Here is a 16,185-nt window from a genome sequence, read left to right on the forward strand (position 1 = left end):
TTTGATAAATTTAGAAAGGGAAAAAAGATGTATGAATACTAGCAAATATTATGTAATCAACAACAATGAAACACTAATTAGAAATTTTATTTACGCATGAATTGATATATATTGTATATATATCTGTGTTCAGATTATCGTTGTGTCCGTAGCCCTTTTCCGCAGTCTCGGATGTTCGCGACATTTCTTTCTCACATGCATGATAAAGAAACACACTAAGGATGCGTCACCAAAACCCGACAAATTCCAATTTAAATTTTCCGCTATATTATGCCTCCGCCGGAGATTGTTGTTGGCGTCTAAGAAAGCCTGATGGTTCTAATAAACAGTCATATTCTCAAAATGGCCGCGATGTTGAAATCAAGTGCGGAATATAATCGAAGAGCCGCGATCATCGAAGGCGTTCGCGCTGGGCAACGGAAATAATTCGGTTTTTTGGGTACGGAAATAATTTGGTTTTTTGGATACCCGAAATCAACCGTTTATGACGTTGTGGTAAAATATAGGACTTTAGAACAGTCCAACGAAGGTCCAGTATGTCAATGAGAAAGAGTCACTCGAAAGATCGCACCGCAGTCGTTGAAAGAACTCAAGCGCTGATTTCGGATGATCCAGGACAATCGTTGCGAAAATTAGCATCAATTGTTGATGTAAGCGAATTAATGTTGCGACGCAACAATGCGTTGAATTGTCAAGGAGGATCTTCGATACAAATCGTACACATTAAAGATATGACGGATGCTTTCTGAGGCTGATAGGACAAGCCAAGTTATTCGCCTCTAGTCTACCAATAGCCCAGATTTAAATCCCTCGGACTACTATGTATGGAGTGTAGTTGAAAGGGTTACAAACAAGTCTCTCCCAATGTGAGAGACTCATTAAGGACCGCTACTGAGGCAGCATTCGTCGGCATGGACAACGCTACATTACAACGTGCATGCAAACGCTTCAGACCGAGAATAGAGGGCGTCGTTCAAGCTAATGGGGGATATATCGAATAATTGTGCTCTACAGGGATCCCCCAAGTGCTATGTAAAAAGATTTTTTTGTAATATTTCATTTTTCATTAAAAACATTTTGTTTAAAGAAATTGTTTGATTTGTCCGGATTTTGGTGACGCACCATGTATACTTCAGAAATTGAACTTGTTTATTGGGATCAGCAACGTAAAACAGGAAATAATCATGGAATGCCGAAATTTGTCGATATCTAGCGTAAAGTTCTTATTAGACGATTATTATGAGCGATTGCTTGGTTCTGTTAACTAATCAATGCAGCGAACTCATTGTGATTGGCTAAAGAGGACCGTTAATCATCAAATGTTAAACGTAATCATCAATTCATCTAATACGGGCTTCAGGCGTTTTCAACAACAAAATATCTGCTCGTAGTCCTGGAAATACGTTTGTTTCATGCTGCTTATTCAAATTGGCATGAACCCAAGGGCAATTTGACACAAGTTATCTTTGCCTAATTTGTCCTCCTTCTTTTTTTTGAAATTGTCATCTCGACAATCCTTCTGGGAGGAATGATCCTTTCTCTACAGATTATAGGATCCTATTTTTCCTTGACGAAGGTTTTAGAATGCCAGAGTGGTTCCTTGAGTGGTACCTATCATGGAACATGTTGGAATGAACTCCAGTCAGAATTATTCTATTTTCCCTAAAAAACACAATAGAAATCTAGGGAATAATTGAATAATTTCGATCGGAATCCATTCTGACCTTGTTCCATAATAAGGGCCCTGTCCTACTTTGAATTTTTATTGCAGGTTATCGGGCTTCGTTTTCTTAGTTCTAATCTATTTTCTGTTAGAAAATTAGGATCCCTCTTTCTCACCGCGGTTGATTTGCTTCTTTCCCACATTCGCCTTTTTTCACAAGTCTTAAACTTTAGAAGGAGAAGAGGCTCTTTTATAGAAGGATTCCGATTAACTACGTTACGATTGAACACAGCCACTCACAGTGTCTTGGAGCTTTCCACTGTTCAAGCGCTGTGAATGGCTGGTTCATTTGTAACATATCCAATTGATACCAACTCCCTTTTATTCATCGTGAACTCAACACATTTAAAAAGCTCTTCAGATTCTTGCCTTGGTGTTTGTTTCATAGAAAATCACAAATCGAAAAACCGTGAACCTCTAAATAAAACCCCTAAAAAACGGAAAGAAACTTCTTCTTATAATGTTTATACACGCGGCTTAAATAACGCGTTCTCTCTATACATATCGGTTATTACGAGGAATATTTCCAAAGCCTCAGTGATCGAGTTGGCTAAGACATTTCCCGGCAAGTTGAGAGGTCCCAGGTTCGAAACCTAGCTGAGATAATATTTTTCACAATAAATTTTTTTCCGTTTTTTAGGAGTTTTATTTAGAAAGGGTTATTAAAATGCTTCATAATGATTGTGTTGAAAATCCGACAATTATCGGCGCGCAATCACATTTAGAACAAAAAATTGATTAAATATATTCGTAACATCTAACTTTGACTTTTCGGCATTCTTTATTTTATTTGATTTATTCATATACGGTCGTTCTTCTTATAATAACATATTTTTCTTTTCAACTACAATTGACTGGACTCTGACCTCTTCTCACACATCTATCTAATCAGTAACACTTTTATTGGATCGCTAATTTGATTCATGTGTTTTTGTTTAATATTTGAAATCTAGAATCTCGTAGATAAGGAATTACGTGTTGAATGAATTATTCAAGTTATGATAAATTGTTAATTTTCAGTAAAAATCGAAAATCTATAAATCCTCATATAAGCATCATAAATTAAGTGAACATCAATTTTGGTTTTTTTTATCTTTCTTATCGTGATTTTAAGGTAGTTGTATCGTACAGAAACGGCTTGTTGGGGGGCAAGTACTCGAAGCACCAGCGTATGAGGGCATCGTTCGGCGGTGAAAAAAAATTCAAAAGTTGCTGCAGATTGCAATTTTTTGAACAATAATTTTTATTTCCCTACTGTGCGCCAGTATTCGGGCGGTGGTTCGACGCCTTGTACGTTTCGACTCGCGACCTACCGTTCTTCGAATACCGAAGGATATTCCGAGGGGCTACCGAACTCGAGTTTTATCGGCGCCCCACATAATGTCAGCTTGTTCCTATAAAGCTCGAGGCTATCTAATCACTTAATTGCTTCAGGATCATAGATGAGCCAATAAGCTTTTTAGCTTACGTAGGGAGGATACTGATCAGGTTGAAAGCTCGGCGCTCTGCCTCGGGGCTAGGCCCGGGGTTGGGTTGCTGAGCGATTCCTGTGAAGCGTCCCCGGGAAGTAGCGTCCCGGCGGCACTCGAAGCGCTGGCCGACCAGTGTTGCGTGTGTAGGCAAACTGGGAATAGCCTAGGCTACGACGATCCAACCGATGATCTAGATTGGTACCACGGGTGTTGGCAATTGCCCGCGCTCAGTCATGGGTAGGATTCGCGGTGGTATGATTGATAACTACATGCTGATTAGGGGCCTTTGGCTCCGACGGGTGAACTGCATATCATGCTCGGGAACAAGTCTGCTTAGCTGGTAGCGTGGATAGTCCACTCGCTCCAATCAGTGAGTTGCTTGTTGGGACCTACATCCCGTGAGCGCGACTGGGAATCTCAGTATAGCCGTGACGCGCTGATCGGATGTACCAGCTTGATCAAAAAGTTTCCGGAAGAGACCACCAGGTGATGCTCTGAGTCAGCTGATTTGAGTTCTTTTTTTTGACTAGGTTGCCACATCTATCATTGACATTTCCATCAAATTTTATCGCCATAGCTTGACATTTGTAAAAATTACGCCGTCTTGAGTACATCTACCTCTGCGCGTGTTTTCGATTTTTTACAGTTTTAAAAATGGAGTTGAATTTGCAACAACGAGTTTGTATTAAATTTTGCGTTAAAAATGGATTCAATGGTGCGAAAACCTTGGAAATGTTGGGAAACTGTTTCGGCAGTGATGTTCTAAAGAAAACAACCGTTTACGAGTGGCATGAACGCTTCAGAAGTGGTCGTGAATCCATCGAGGATAACGAACGCAGTGGCAGGCCGTCGACATCGAAAACCGACGAAAACATCAATAAAGTGAGAAAAATGTTGGCCAATAACCGCAAATTAACTATCAGAGAGCTGGCAGAGGACTTAAACATTGCTTATGGATCCGTTCAGGACATTGTAGTTAATGATTTGGGTTTGCGCCGTGTTGCTGCAAAGTTGGTCCTGAAGGAACTGAATTTCATGCAAAAAAGGGACCGCGTTGACATCGCCAAAGACATGATTTCCGAGAATGAATCCGACCCAACATTCATCAAACGCATCATTATTGGAGACGAGACGTGGGTTTATGAGTACGACACGCAATCCAGACATCAGGCGAGTGAATGGAGAGCTCCAAATGAGCCAAGACCAAAAAAACCACGTCGTTTTCAGTCGAAAAAGAAAGCGATGCTCACGGTTTTCATGGATTACAACGGTATTGTACATCACGAATTTTTGTCAGAAGGTCAGACAGTTAATAAGGAGTATTATTTGGGCGTTATGAGACGTTTGCGTGAAGCAATTCGCCAAAAAAGAAAGGATTTGTGGGAAAACAACTCGTGGATTTTGCACCATGATAACGCACCGTCGCACAGTGCCATCATTATCCGTGAATTTTTGGTCAAGAACAAAACGAATACCATCAAACAGCCATCGAATTCACCCGATATGGCTCCCTGCGATTTTTTTCTGTTCGATCGAGTCAAAAAACCACTGCGGGGAACACATTTTAACAGCCGAAAGGAGGTAATGGAAAAATCGAAGACGGCTCTGATGGCTATACCAATAATAGAGTTCCAGAAATGTTTCGAGAGCTGGATCAAGCGCTGGCATAAGTGCGTTGCAGTCGCTGGAGAGTACTTTGAAGGGGACAATATCACTTTTGATGAATAAACTTGTATTTTGAATTTTCTGAATGAATTCCGGAACCTTTTTGATCAACCTAGTATTCCAGATCCCGCGCTCATGGGAGTCGTGTGAGTTAAGCTTAAATGCAGGTATCGCACGTTAAATACTCACACTCTTCTGTGCGCCAGTATTTGAGAATGAGTTGATAAACGAAATGGATATTAGTGAAGTAGTAAAACAATTTTCTAAAGTCTTTCTTTGTAATATTTGCCTGGTTATTCCCCATTTTTTTCGGTTTAGAAGATTCGTATTATATAATATTTATTTATAGTTTTTCGTATTATATTTATCTTTAGTTTTTGAGCGAATTTTTAAATACCATTTTTGTGCTATAATTGAAAATGTACTGTCGCTCCTTGTCTGGTACAGAGAACTCCTTGTCTAGCACATGTTAAAAGTACTAACTTCAAATGCAATTATCTTTTAAACATGCCAATCCCTCCCCCTTCAAAATATAGAGAATATCATTATCTTCAAATAGTAAAAATTTCAAACAAATCTTAAGGATGTACTATTGATCACTTGCGGGGTAAGTGGTGAGGAGAGTACGCTATTGTTCTACTTTAATAATACCAACCTCTAATATATGAAAATCTTTTAATAATAAGAAAAGGCTTTAATAATAAGAAAGAAATTTATGATTTATTAAAATTAAATGATAACATTGATTGCTAATTTTTAATTATGAATCATAATATTAATATTCTATTATTAGAAAATGGAAATAATTTAATGTTTTATATTCAATGATTATCGATAACGTTGCATTCTGAAAATGAGGTTGGCATTCCTACTATCAGCTTTTGCTTGCTATATAATTACATGGTGAATAGAGTTAAAATTCTTGCAAGGAGATAAAGAAAAAGGTATTTATTGTAACTATTTATATGTTTTTTTATGGCTCGAAGGATTTTAAAAGTAAGTTTAATTATGTAATATATCAATCATTCAATGCATATGTCATATGACACCATGCATAACTCTAACTTTAGCTCTTTCCTTTTTAAAAATTACACGGTCAATCGGTTTGAAATTTTAATATAGTATTAGTTTCATTTTAAATAATATTCTGTGTAATTTTTAGATAGATCGAAGCATTTTGATTTTTTGATTGTATCTTTTTAAGAAAATTCATTTTGGGATACAACCACATTAAAAAAAAAATTTGCACTTTTTGCTCAAAAATCATAAGGTGTGCATGGTGTAAAAAAATATGTTGTTTTAATCATCTTTTCTTTGAAGAAAAAGATGATTTTTACTTCTGTAAGCTTAATATATTTATTGAATAACTAAAAAATAACTAAAAAATGTTTATATTATTATATAAGCTTCACCTAAAAAAATACAATAAAACTACGATACATATATTAAATTATTAATAGACAATATATACATATGTATAATAGTTGATACATTACTAAAGTACAAAATTCATTACACTAGCAAATTCGGAAAAATTCTAATAACCTTTTTTTGTAGCTCTCGCAGTGAATGAACACTTTTTTAAATTATATTGCTTTTTTCATATTTTTTCGAAATGCATAGATGGAAAACAAAAAATTTTGTTTGATATTAAAATAACACAAAATTTGATATAAAAAAAAATAATAAAATATCATCTTTTATATTTATCCATTATTTGGTATAAAATTTATATGGAGAATACTTTATATTGAAAAAAATGAAATTTATAAAAAAGTCGAAAAGAGACCAAAATTGGTGTTCACTCGATTTATGTCGCTTATATGAGGATTTATAGATTTTTCCATTTTCATTGAAAAATAATGATTCATCATAACTTCGAATAATTCATTCAGCATATATTTCCTTTCCTGTATGATTCTAAATACTAAAAATTCTGAGATAAGTGATTTTAAATACTAAATAAAAAAAAACAAATTATAAAATTATTAAGTCTGAATTTAATTTAATCTTTGGCTCTTAAATTTAATAAATTTAATTATCGTGTGAAATAAGGGCAATTGAGAGCAATCGCGTATATCTATTCATATAATGGTTACATATAAGTAATTTTTACATTATTTCTTGGTTATCTACACATACGATTTGAACATTTCGACTTATATTAAAACCATCTTCAGCACATACAACTAATTATGAAATTTTTGAAATCATGGATTTTTCTTGGTGGATCTGAACATGACTTTAAAATTTTCAAAATGTATGTGCACATATCAAAGAAATGATGTAAAAATTATTTATATATGTAACCATTATATGTGAATAGATACGCTGATGTTAACTGCGGTTGCTCTCAATTATCCTTATTTCACACAATAATTAAATTTAATAAATAAAAATACAATACTACATAAGCCAAATTGGAGACGGATCAATAAAAAGTGTTAATGTTCTTGTTAACGTTCTTGTCATTAACACTGTCCTTATATATTCTTATATTCTCCCTTTTTTCACGAATTCTTTTTTTTTTTCACAATCACATTCCTTTTAATAATTCTAAGCTTTGCTGTCACTGTTTAAACTCTCTAATGGCAAGTTTGCAAATTTTCAATGTCCGTTTTAAATTCAGGATAAATTTGGAGTAAATTCGGGATCTAAATGTAAATTAATAGTTACCCACATATCTTAATAAATATTTTTTTAATGGAACAAAGTGGACACATTAATTTGAAAACAGTATTAGTTTGAAACTAGATTTTGATAAATTCTTATATTTATTAATTAATTTAAATATAGAATTCAAACAGTGATGCAAAAGCTTATTAAAGTAATATAAGAATGTGATTGAGAAAGATATATACACTCACTGAAAGATATATACACTCACTGGTAAAAAAAACGGACCACTAAATTTTAGTATAAATTTTTAATATTTTCAAATAGTGATAACTTAATGAAAAATCATCATATCGAGATATAAACTACAGCTCAAATTAAAGCTTGAACATTCCTCTTGATGACCATGGAGAATTCAAATCAAATTTGTGAGTTATGCAATATAAAAAATGTAATACATTATATAAGTATATTACATAAAATGTAATACAAAATGGCGGACGTTGAAAGCAGACATCGAAAAATAGTTAAAAATTTTTTTTCTTTAAACTGTTGCATTGCTCAGAGGAATCAGCTGCATGGCACAAAAGTATAATTCTTCAAGCTTATTGATTTCCAAACAAATTCATATTTGGATCAATTTTTACGATCCTTTTTGACAAAATTATACACCGTTTTAAAAAAAGTGTTACAAAACGGACAACTTTTTCTTGTAAATTTAGTACAACTTAGAAACAAATTATTGTAGGAAACTTTAAGGAGGCAATACACATTACTAAAATATTTAATAATGTGTGTTGCCTCCTCAACACTATGCAGAAAGAATGACATAATCTGAGAAGAAGAAATAAGACATTTAAATTTTAATTATCATTATGCTCCGACGAATACATGAATAGATAAATGCGAAAGGAGGCAATACACATTACTAAAGCATACACAACACACACACACATACGCGCGCGTGCGGGATCAGATTCCTGTCATGTCCACGCCGATCCTGATAATGTCGAAAGCAGGAAATACGCATGCACTTGTATAAAATTAAAAAGAATTAAAATTTGAAATTTAATTTCTTTTCTAATAAAGTTTCCTACAATAATTTCTGAATTATATTAAGTTTATAAGAAAAAGTTGCCTGTTTCGCAACACTTTCTTTAAAACGCTATAATTTTGTAAAAAAAAAATTATAGAAAAATATTTCAAATATGAATTTGTCCGGAAATCAATGAGCTTGAAGACTCGTACACTTTTGTGCCATGCAGCCAATTACTCTGAGCAGTGCAGCGTGCAACAGTTTAACAAAAAAAATTGTTTTAAATTATTTTGCGACCTTCAATATTCGTCATTTTGTGTTTATACATTTTGTGTAACTCACATTTGATCTCCATAGTCATAAAAGAGAATGTTCACGCTTTAATTTTAGCTGTAGTTTGTATTGATACAATAATTTTTTATTAAGTTATCGCTATTTTGAAAATATTAAAAATTTGTGCTAAAATTTAGTGGCCTTTTCTTTTGTCAATGAGTATATATATATATATATATATATATATATATATATATATATATATATACACACAGGGTGTTTAGAAAATGATAAATCTTTTGCATAGGGGCAGAATGGATTAAATTGAGTAGAAAAGTCTTCTATTATTTTGCAATTTTCGCAATAGTTAACAAGATATTAATTGTTAAAAATTACCGAAAATTAGTCTTCAATAATTTTTTTACTTAAATACTATCAACTTTACAGAAAAATTGCAAAGAATGAAAATTGTTTATTTTCTTTTCATAGAAATCTACGAATTTTTTCAGAATTTTTTATCAATTGTTTAGTACTACATTTTCTCATTTTTACGAACATGAGAAAATATAGTATTAAAAAATTCTGAAAAAATTCTAAAAAAAATTCTTAGACCTCTATGAAAAGAAAATAAACAATTTTTGTCTCTTACAGTTTTTCTATAAAATTGATAAGTATTTGAGTAAAAAATTATTGAATATTATTTTTAGCAATTTTTATCAATTAATATCTTGTTAACTATTGCAAAAATTGCAAAATGGTAGAGGATTTTTCTTCTCAGTTTAATTCCATTCTCAGTTTAATTCCCCTGTGCGAAAAATTTAACATTATTTTCCAAACATCCTGTATGTGTTTCATTTTAATCGTTCTAGGTAAATATCTTGAAAAATATGGAAGATACAAAAAAATGTTTTAGACAAAAGTTGTATGGTTTCGAGGGGAACATAAGATGATATTATTGGTTTGACCTTGGGTGGCGTTGTCAAGATCAGATGAAGATCACATTAAATTTTTGAAATGGAATTCTCTATTTCTCATTACATATTCTTATAGCTCATCTCGAAAACTTTCCAAAACACTATAATAAAATATTGTTTCATTAAGTATTTTTTGAACTATGAAGCTCGAAAGTTATAGTACCATCGGCATTGGCATTACTCAAAGTGCTAAAACGATGGCTAAAACCTCTTGAATGTTGTTTAGGAACATGACTTGGATAATATTTATCAAGATCAAAGCCTTTGGAGATTATTCTCCTTATCTTCTTTTTGCATCATGTTTCTAAACAACATTCAAGAGATTTTATTCCCTTGAGAATGCCGAGAATGCTTCATAACTCGAAAAGTAATGAAAAAATATTTTATTATAGTGTTTCAGAAAGCTTTTGAGGTAAGCTACAAGAATATGTAATAAAAAATGCGAGGTTCTATTTAAAAAATTTAATGTGACCTTCGTCTGACCTTGACAACTACCTAAGATCAAACTAATTATACCATGTTATGTTCCTCCTCGAAACTATATAACTTTTATCTGAAACATTTTTTTGTATCTTCCATATTTTTCGAGATATTTGTTTGGGATGATTAAAATGAAAGACATTGTATATATATATATATATATATATATATATATAATATATATATATGTATTGTATATATATATATATGTATATATACATATATATGTATGTGTATACATATATGCAGGGTGTTTGAAAAGTAATGATAAATCTTTCGCATAGAGACAGAATGGGCTAAACTGAGAAGAAAAATCTTCTATTTTACAATTTCCGCAATGGTTAACGCGTTATTAACTTATGAAAATAGCCAAATTCGTTCAGCCTACCGCCAAATGCAAATGTGTGACAGGATAGGATGCCCAGCGCGGTGAGGCGCGCATTCACCGTCACTAGGTACGTAATGTCTATAAACAACATGCCTTGGCTATTTTCATAAGTTAATAACTCGTTAACCATCGCGGAAATTATAAAATGGTAGAGGACTTTACTTCTTAATACATTTTGTCTCTATATGAAATATTTATCTTTTCAAAAACCTTGTATGTACATACAGAATATTTCGTGTGCTGGTAGAGCGAACTAAACTAAATTGAAAAGTCTTCTACCATTTTGCAATTTTCACAATAGTTATCAAGGTATTTTCGCAATAGTTATCAAGGTATTAATTATTGAAAATCGCTGAATATTAGTTTTCAATATTATTTTATTCAAGTACTATCAACTTCACAAAAAAAAAACAGTAAAAGATAAAAATTGTTCATTTTCTTTTCGCGCGAGCGCGAAACACAGTGCGTGTGTGTGTGTTGTGTGTGTACAATATATGTAAATATGAAGTAAAAGAACGCGAATCAAAAATATAAAATAAAAAATTATTACAGAATAGATAATTATAGTTTTCACTTGAATGTATTAAGGATGGATGTATAGCATATATCAACTGGTATACTATTCCAAAATTCTATAGTAAAAAATATAAAAAAGAGCTTGAAGAATTCCGTTGCAACGATGTTGCGAGAGAGATAAGCATGCTATCAAAAACTCTCGTTTCACGCGAAATGAAATCATCTTTTCGCTGGAATTTACAAAAAAAGAGATTCTGAAGAGCATCTGAGATTTTATCATTCAATAAGACAGTCGACGAAGTAAAAGCGTCTGGATTTAATCTTGAGCCACGCAATTTTTCAAAGTAATATACTTATCATACCTCACCAGGAATACGAACCGAACACAAGCATTCAGACATTTGTAGACGTAAATTGTGTTCATCAGTGATGTAAAGACTGTACAGCAATAGTCAATCAGAGGTTGTATCAATGAGCCAATAAGCTGTGATAAGAAAAGGCGGTAAATAGATGGCAGATTTTGAAGTGACGGAGAGTTGCATAGACTCTTGTAGTTGTTTTCATTATCTGCCTCTCCCATAAGAGCGTACTTGACAAATAAACATCCAAATATTGCATCGGACTGTCAAGCGCCACAGCAGAATAATTGATTATAATCCTCGATAATTCTTCCAAGATAATTAATCCAATGTATCTGATATTCTGATAATCACAGTTTTCATCATTGTACGTAGAATTAAGAGACAGTAATGTTAGTAGCCCAGTTTGAGATTCAAGCAATATCCTCATTAACTCTGAGAATGGCCTCACGCAAATTGTGAAATTCAGAGTGCAAATAGATCAACAGTTCTTTATAAAAATCTTTATAAAAATGTTAGTATCGCACTAAAATCACTCAAATAGAGTAAAAACAAGGGAAGCCCCAGAACAGAGATTTGAGGCACACGGGAAGAGGCGGTTCAATAGGAAAAAGTTTCGAGTTACGAGATTCCGAATAGTCTGTCTCATATCATCCAAATAAGAATGTAATCAATTAACGGCAGTAAAGAAGAAACTAAGATTTAGCAATTTGTGGAGAGAGAGAGAGAGAGGAAGGGAGAGGAAGGGATGGTGAGAGAAGGAGAGAGGGGGAAGGGGAGGAGGAAGGGAGAGGGGAGGGATCTCTGATCTGTCTGATTTTTTGTCCGGAAAGAGAGGAGGTAAAACAGGAATAAACAAATTCATGTCCTGTCGTAACCTGTGTGTTGATTTACTTGCTTTATAAAATAAATTTTTTCTGTAATTTATGAAGGTGATAGTTTATTTTAAAAGGTTTATTTTAAAACTCTACATTGTCTAATCTTGAAATGCGGGAGAAAGTGATTAATGAAAGGAAATGAGAATATGATTAAGAAAAATAGACGAGACGCAGTAACAAAATGTTTATTGGAAAAAGTGAACAAATAAACATTTCAAATAAGCATTTCTTTTACATTTTACATTTTAAAAAAGCATACAGATATACAGTACAATAGAATATAACGGCATACAGCATGGCATTTGTTGGATTTATGTTTACAAAAAAAAAAATTTTATAAAATAATTGTATAATTGAACGATCGTTCAATTATATATTGCGTAAAATCTACAGTAAACAGATTAGAACAAGAAACTGCCTAAGATTATAACCATTACACATGAAATATAGAAATGCACAGCAGTATGCTCGCAAGTTTGAGAAAGCATTCCTTGCATCATTATTCCATATATATTCCAGCGGTACATGCTGGAGTTTCGACGAAAACGTAAAAAGAATCTGGAGTCCAAGGATAATATTCCGTAGCTATCAAAACATTCCTGTTCCATGTTTGTCGATATAGAAGATGACTCAATGCTAGTTGGGTCAATCGTGATCGTCTGTGTTAGCGACAATGGGTTTTCCAATATCCTTAGACACTTACGTACACACGGCGACACAAGTTGCGTTCCAATTGCCCGTTATCGTCGACATAACACTATACATTTGTACTCAGCCGAGGACTGTGTAAGCTTGTGTTTTCTAATAACAATTACATATTATTAACCGGCGGCGGCTATAATGAGGTTGAAAAACATTGAGTGTCCGGCACTTTTACTTTTTTTTTATTTACAATAATACAGGCGGAAAAAACTACATTTAATCTAAATCTATCCAAAACGGATCGAAACCGTGCACAGCGTACACATTTCTGTTTCAATTGAATCGTGTACTACATTTTGTGCATTCCTGTGTACGTTTGTGTTAAGATGTGTTAAACAATTGGAAAGCACCTAATAATAGACCTCGTCCACATCCTTGTCAGTCTGTTAGCAGGATAGACTCCCGCATGTCGGACATTAAGATAATGTAATGCATTTAAAATTTCCAGAAAATTCATTCCTCGTCGTCGGAGATCATGAGAAAGAAGATGTTTAAATAAGTTCAGAGTTTATCTTTTTTGCCTGCCGTAAGCGTTGTTGAATTTCTGAAAATATTCGATGTTCACTAATATTACCTTTGTCTTTGTCAATTGGCGAGTCTAATTTTGGAAACTCTTTTTCCTTGTTTGTCGATTGTTCGTTTTCGCTTTGATTCGCCTTTTTTATCGCGTTATTTTTCCTGGCACAATTACGATAACTATGGCCCGTCAAAATGAAATTGATTTTTGGAAGTATTTTTAACAAGGAATATAAGAAAAATAGTTAAAAAATTCTCTAACAGATACCAAAATAACTTACAAACCAAAAAAATCGTCGTTTTGCGTGGAAAGTTGTGCGCTCCGTAGTAGGGGGGGGGAGATGGGGTTTCTTCGCATGGAAAGTCGTGCATCCCATATCAGTAGGGAAGTAGAGTAGAAGTCGCTTCATGTAGAAAGTCGTGCGCCCCGTAGCAGAGGGAGATGAGAATCTTAACACATCTTGTCAATGTTCTGAATAACCTTCATAACATTTTAGCTGACAATCATTGTTTACTAAACAGTTATTATCAAATTGATCGTAAAATTGAATTATGATTATCAAATTAAATATTGATTATTGAATTTTTACTGATTGAATTTTTTTTACTATTTTTCTTGTGTTCCTTACTAAAAATGCTTTCAAAAATAATTTTTATTTTGAGAGGCCACAGTTATCATAATCCTCCTTTTTTCTTCTGTTACGTTTGGAAGATTTCACAATTCTTTTCATTTATGAACGTTTGTTAAAATTCTCCGTAGTTACGAAAATTAAAATAAAATGCCAAGACTTAGAAAATAATAAAATTTTCCTTCTAACAAGGAAAATTTAAGAAGAGAATCCAATGTTTTCTTTTTAAACATTGTAACTGTTATTCAAAAAGAAAATAAAAATTGATGTACGTGCAAGGATGAAAGCTATAAAATTGAAAAGATTACTAGAAGATGTAAAAAACTTCTTTCCAGACGCCGCAAATAAAGAATAAACATAACTGTTACTAAAGTCTGTATTGTTGGTACCAAAAAATGTTATGTCTAATTGTTCAAAGAGAAACAGATTAGAGTCGAATCGCGAACCGATTTCCATGATTCCAGAATCTTAAAAATTGTAATTGTAATAATATATGGCACTTGAGAAGGAAGTTTGATTGTCCCGCGCTGGTCCCGCACGTGTGCATCCTACAACAAACCTTCTGCATATAATTTAAGAAAAAGTTGTAAAATTAAGAATGACACTATTGATACATATATACACAAATACCGAATTTTAATTCACTCCCTTTCTTTTTCTAAAAAAAAAACATTTGAACCTTGACCAATCCTAGGATGAAAAAGGAAACTTTTAGAAGAAGAAGTAACTGTCCACTAATAATTAATCACCAAGTCAAATTTTGTACCTCTAAGCAGAGCCGACCTCTTGTTCATTTCTTCCAATGAATATCAAAAAAATCAAAAGTTGATCCCACTGAAAAGAATTTTACTAATCTGAACTCAACCCTCAAAAATTTCCTTTCTAAAGACATTCCTATAAACCGCGGTTTTAGAAGACAAGACATACAACCATTCAATCAGACACATTTGCATTCGCACTCCTCGTTTTCTGTTCTGACTCGTGACAGTGTCAGCCATATTCGATTATATTCGAGTTAGTGATTAATAATACTATACTACTTAATCACGTCGATCTCTCTAAGCTACGTCGACCTCTCTGAGATATCAACGGATTTCATCTCCGAGCGAATTTTTCTGAACAGCACCCATCCCGATACCATTAGCAAAAAGGGTGATTGAGAGTTAATTAAGGAGAAGAAGCTACACTTCAAACAACAAATCACTGCCGTCACCGACCAGTAAGATGTTTTTCCTCTTCCACTCCTTTATTTTTTTTCTTTCCTTTTTATGTTTTTCGTTTGTTTTTTATTCGGAGGATAAATTAGTAAAACCTTTTAATGTGTTTGTTCGGGGCTAAGAATTCTCAGCGATACCAAAAGCGGGAAAATAAATAAAATCGGAGGCATCGCAATTGTGTCTGCTGCATCTGAAATCAGCTGCTCAACGAAACAATTCCGCCTCAGAATTCCTCTGTAGAACATTTCTCTCTACGTTCTCCTCCTGTTTTACTCCTGGTAGCACAAGTTATCACCCCTCTTTCTCTTCCGCCTTTCTTGAAACCCTCCTATTCTCCTGTCACCGACCTTTCTCATGCCTTTAATGAACACTTGTCTTCTCTAGACGTACCCTATCCATATCCAACTTCAGAGTCACTTCCTTACCTTGAAGCACCACCTGATTCTTTTCCTCAGGCCAATTCGTGGCAGATCTATTCGAAGAATCCTTACCATTAAAGTCCGTTCCTCAGTATCATCCGCTGAGAGATATTGATGAATTTATAGATTTCACCTTCTTTGCACCTTCATCCGCTGAGTAGAATGTTGTAGTGTACGTAGGCTGCTGGAAAAGTTTCTGCAAATAATATGAAAAAAAAACATGTAAACTTCGGTAAATGGCTTTATTGTTTTTCGAAGTATTCGCCTTTAAGATCGATACATTTTTGCTTGAACCAATTTTCGAAGCATTTTTTCCACTCTG

General features: G+C 33.5%; 2 protein-coding genes across 10 annotated transcripts in view; one reads left to right on the forward strand and one right to left on the reverse strand.

The window, feature by feature from the left end:
- Positions 1-16,185, forward strand: part of NfI (Nuclear factor I) — a 380,015-nt gene that overhangs the window by 126,954 nt on the left and 236,876 nt on the right. The gene's annotated exons all lie outside the window — the stretch shown is intronic.
- Positions 15,603-16,185, reverse strand: part of LOC105148628 (uncharacterized) — a 53,403-nt gene continuing 52,820 nt past the window's right edge. Inside the window, exon 8 of the transcript XR_846475.2 lies at positions 15,603-16,059. The gene's annotated coding sequence lies outside the window, so the exon portion shown is untranslated. The remainder of the gene's footprint in view (positions 16,060-16,185) is intronic.

Source organism: Acromyrmex echinatior, chromosome 1 (assembly GCF_024713525.1).
Source record: "Acromyrmex echinatior isolate Ae372 chromosome 1, ASM2471352v2, whole genome shotgun sequence".
NCBI classification, from domain to species: domain Eukaryota; kingdom Metazoa; phylum Arthropoda; class Insecta; order Hymenoptera; family Formicidae; genus Acromyrmex; species Acromyrmex echinatior.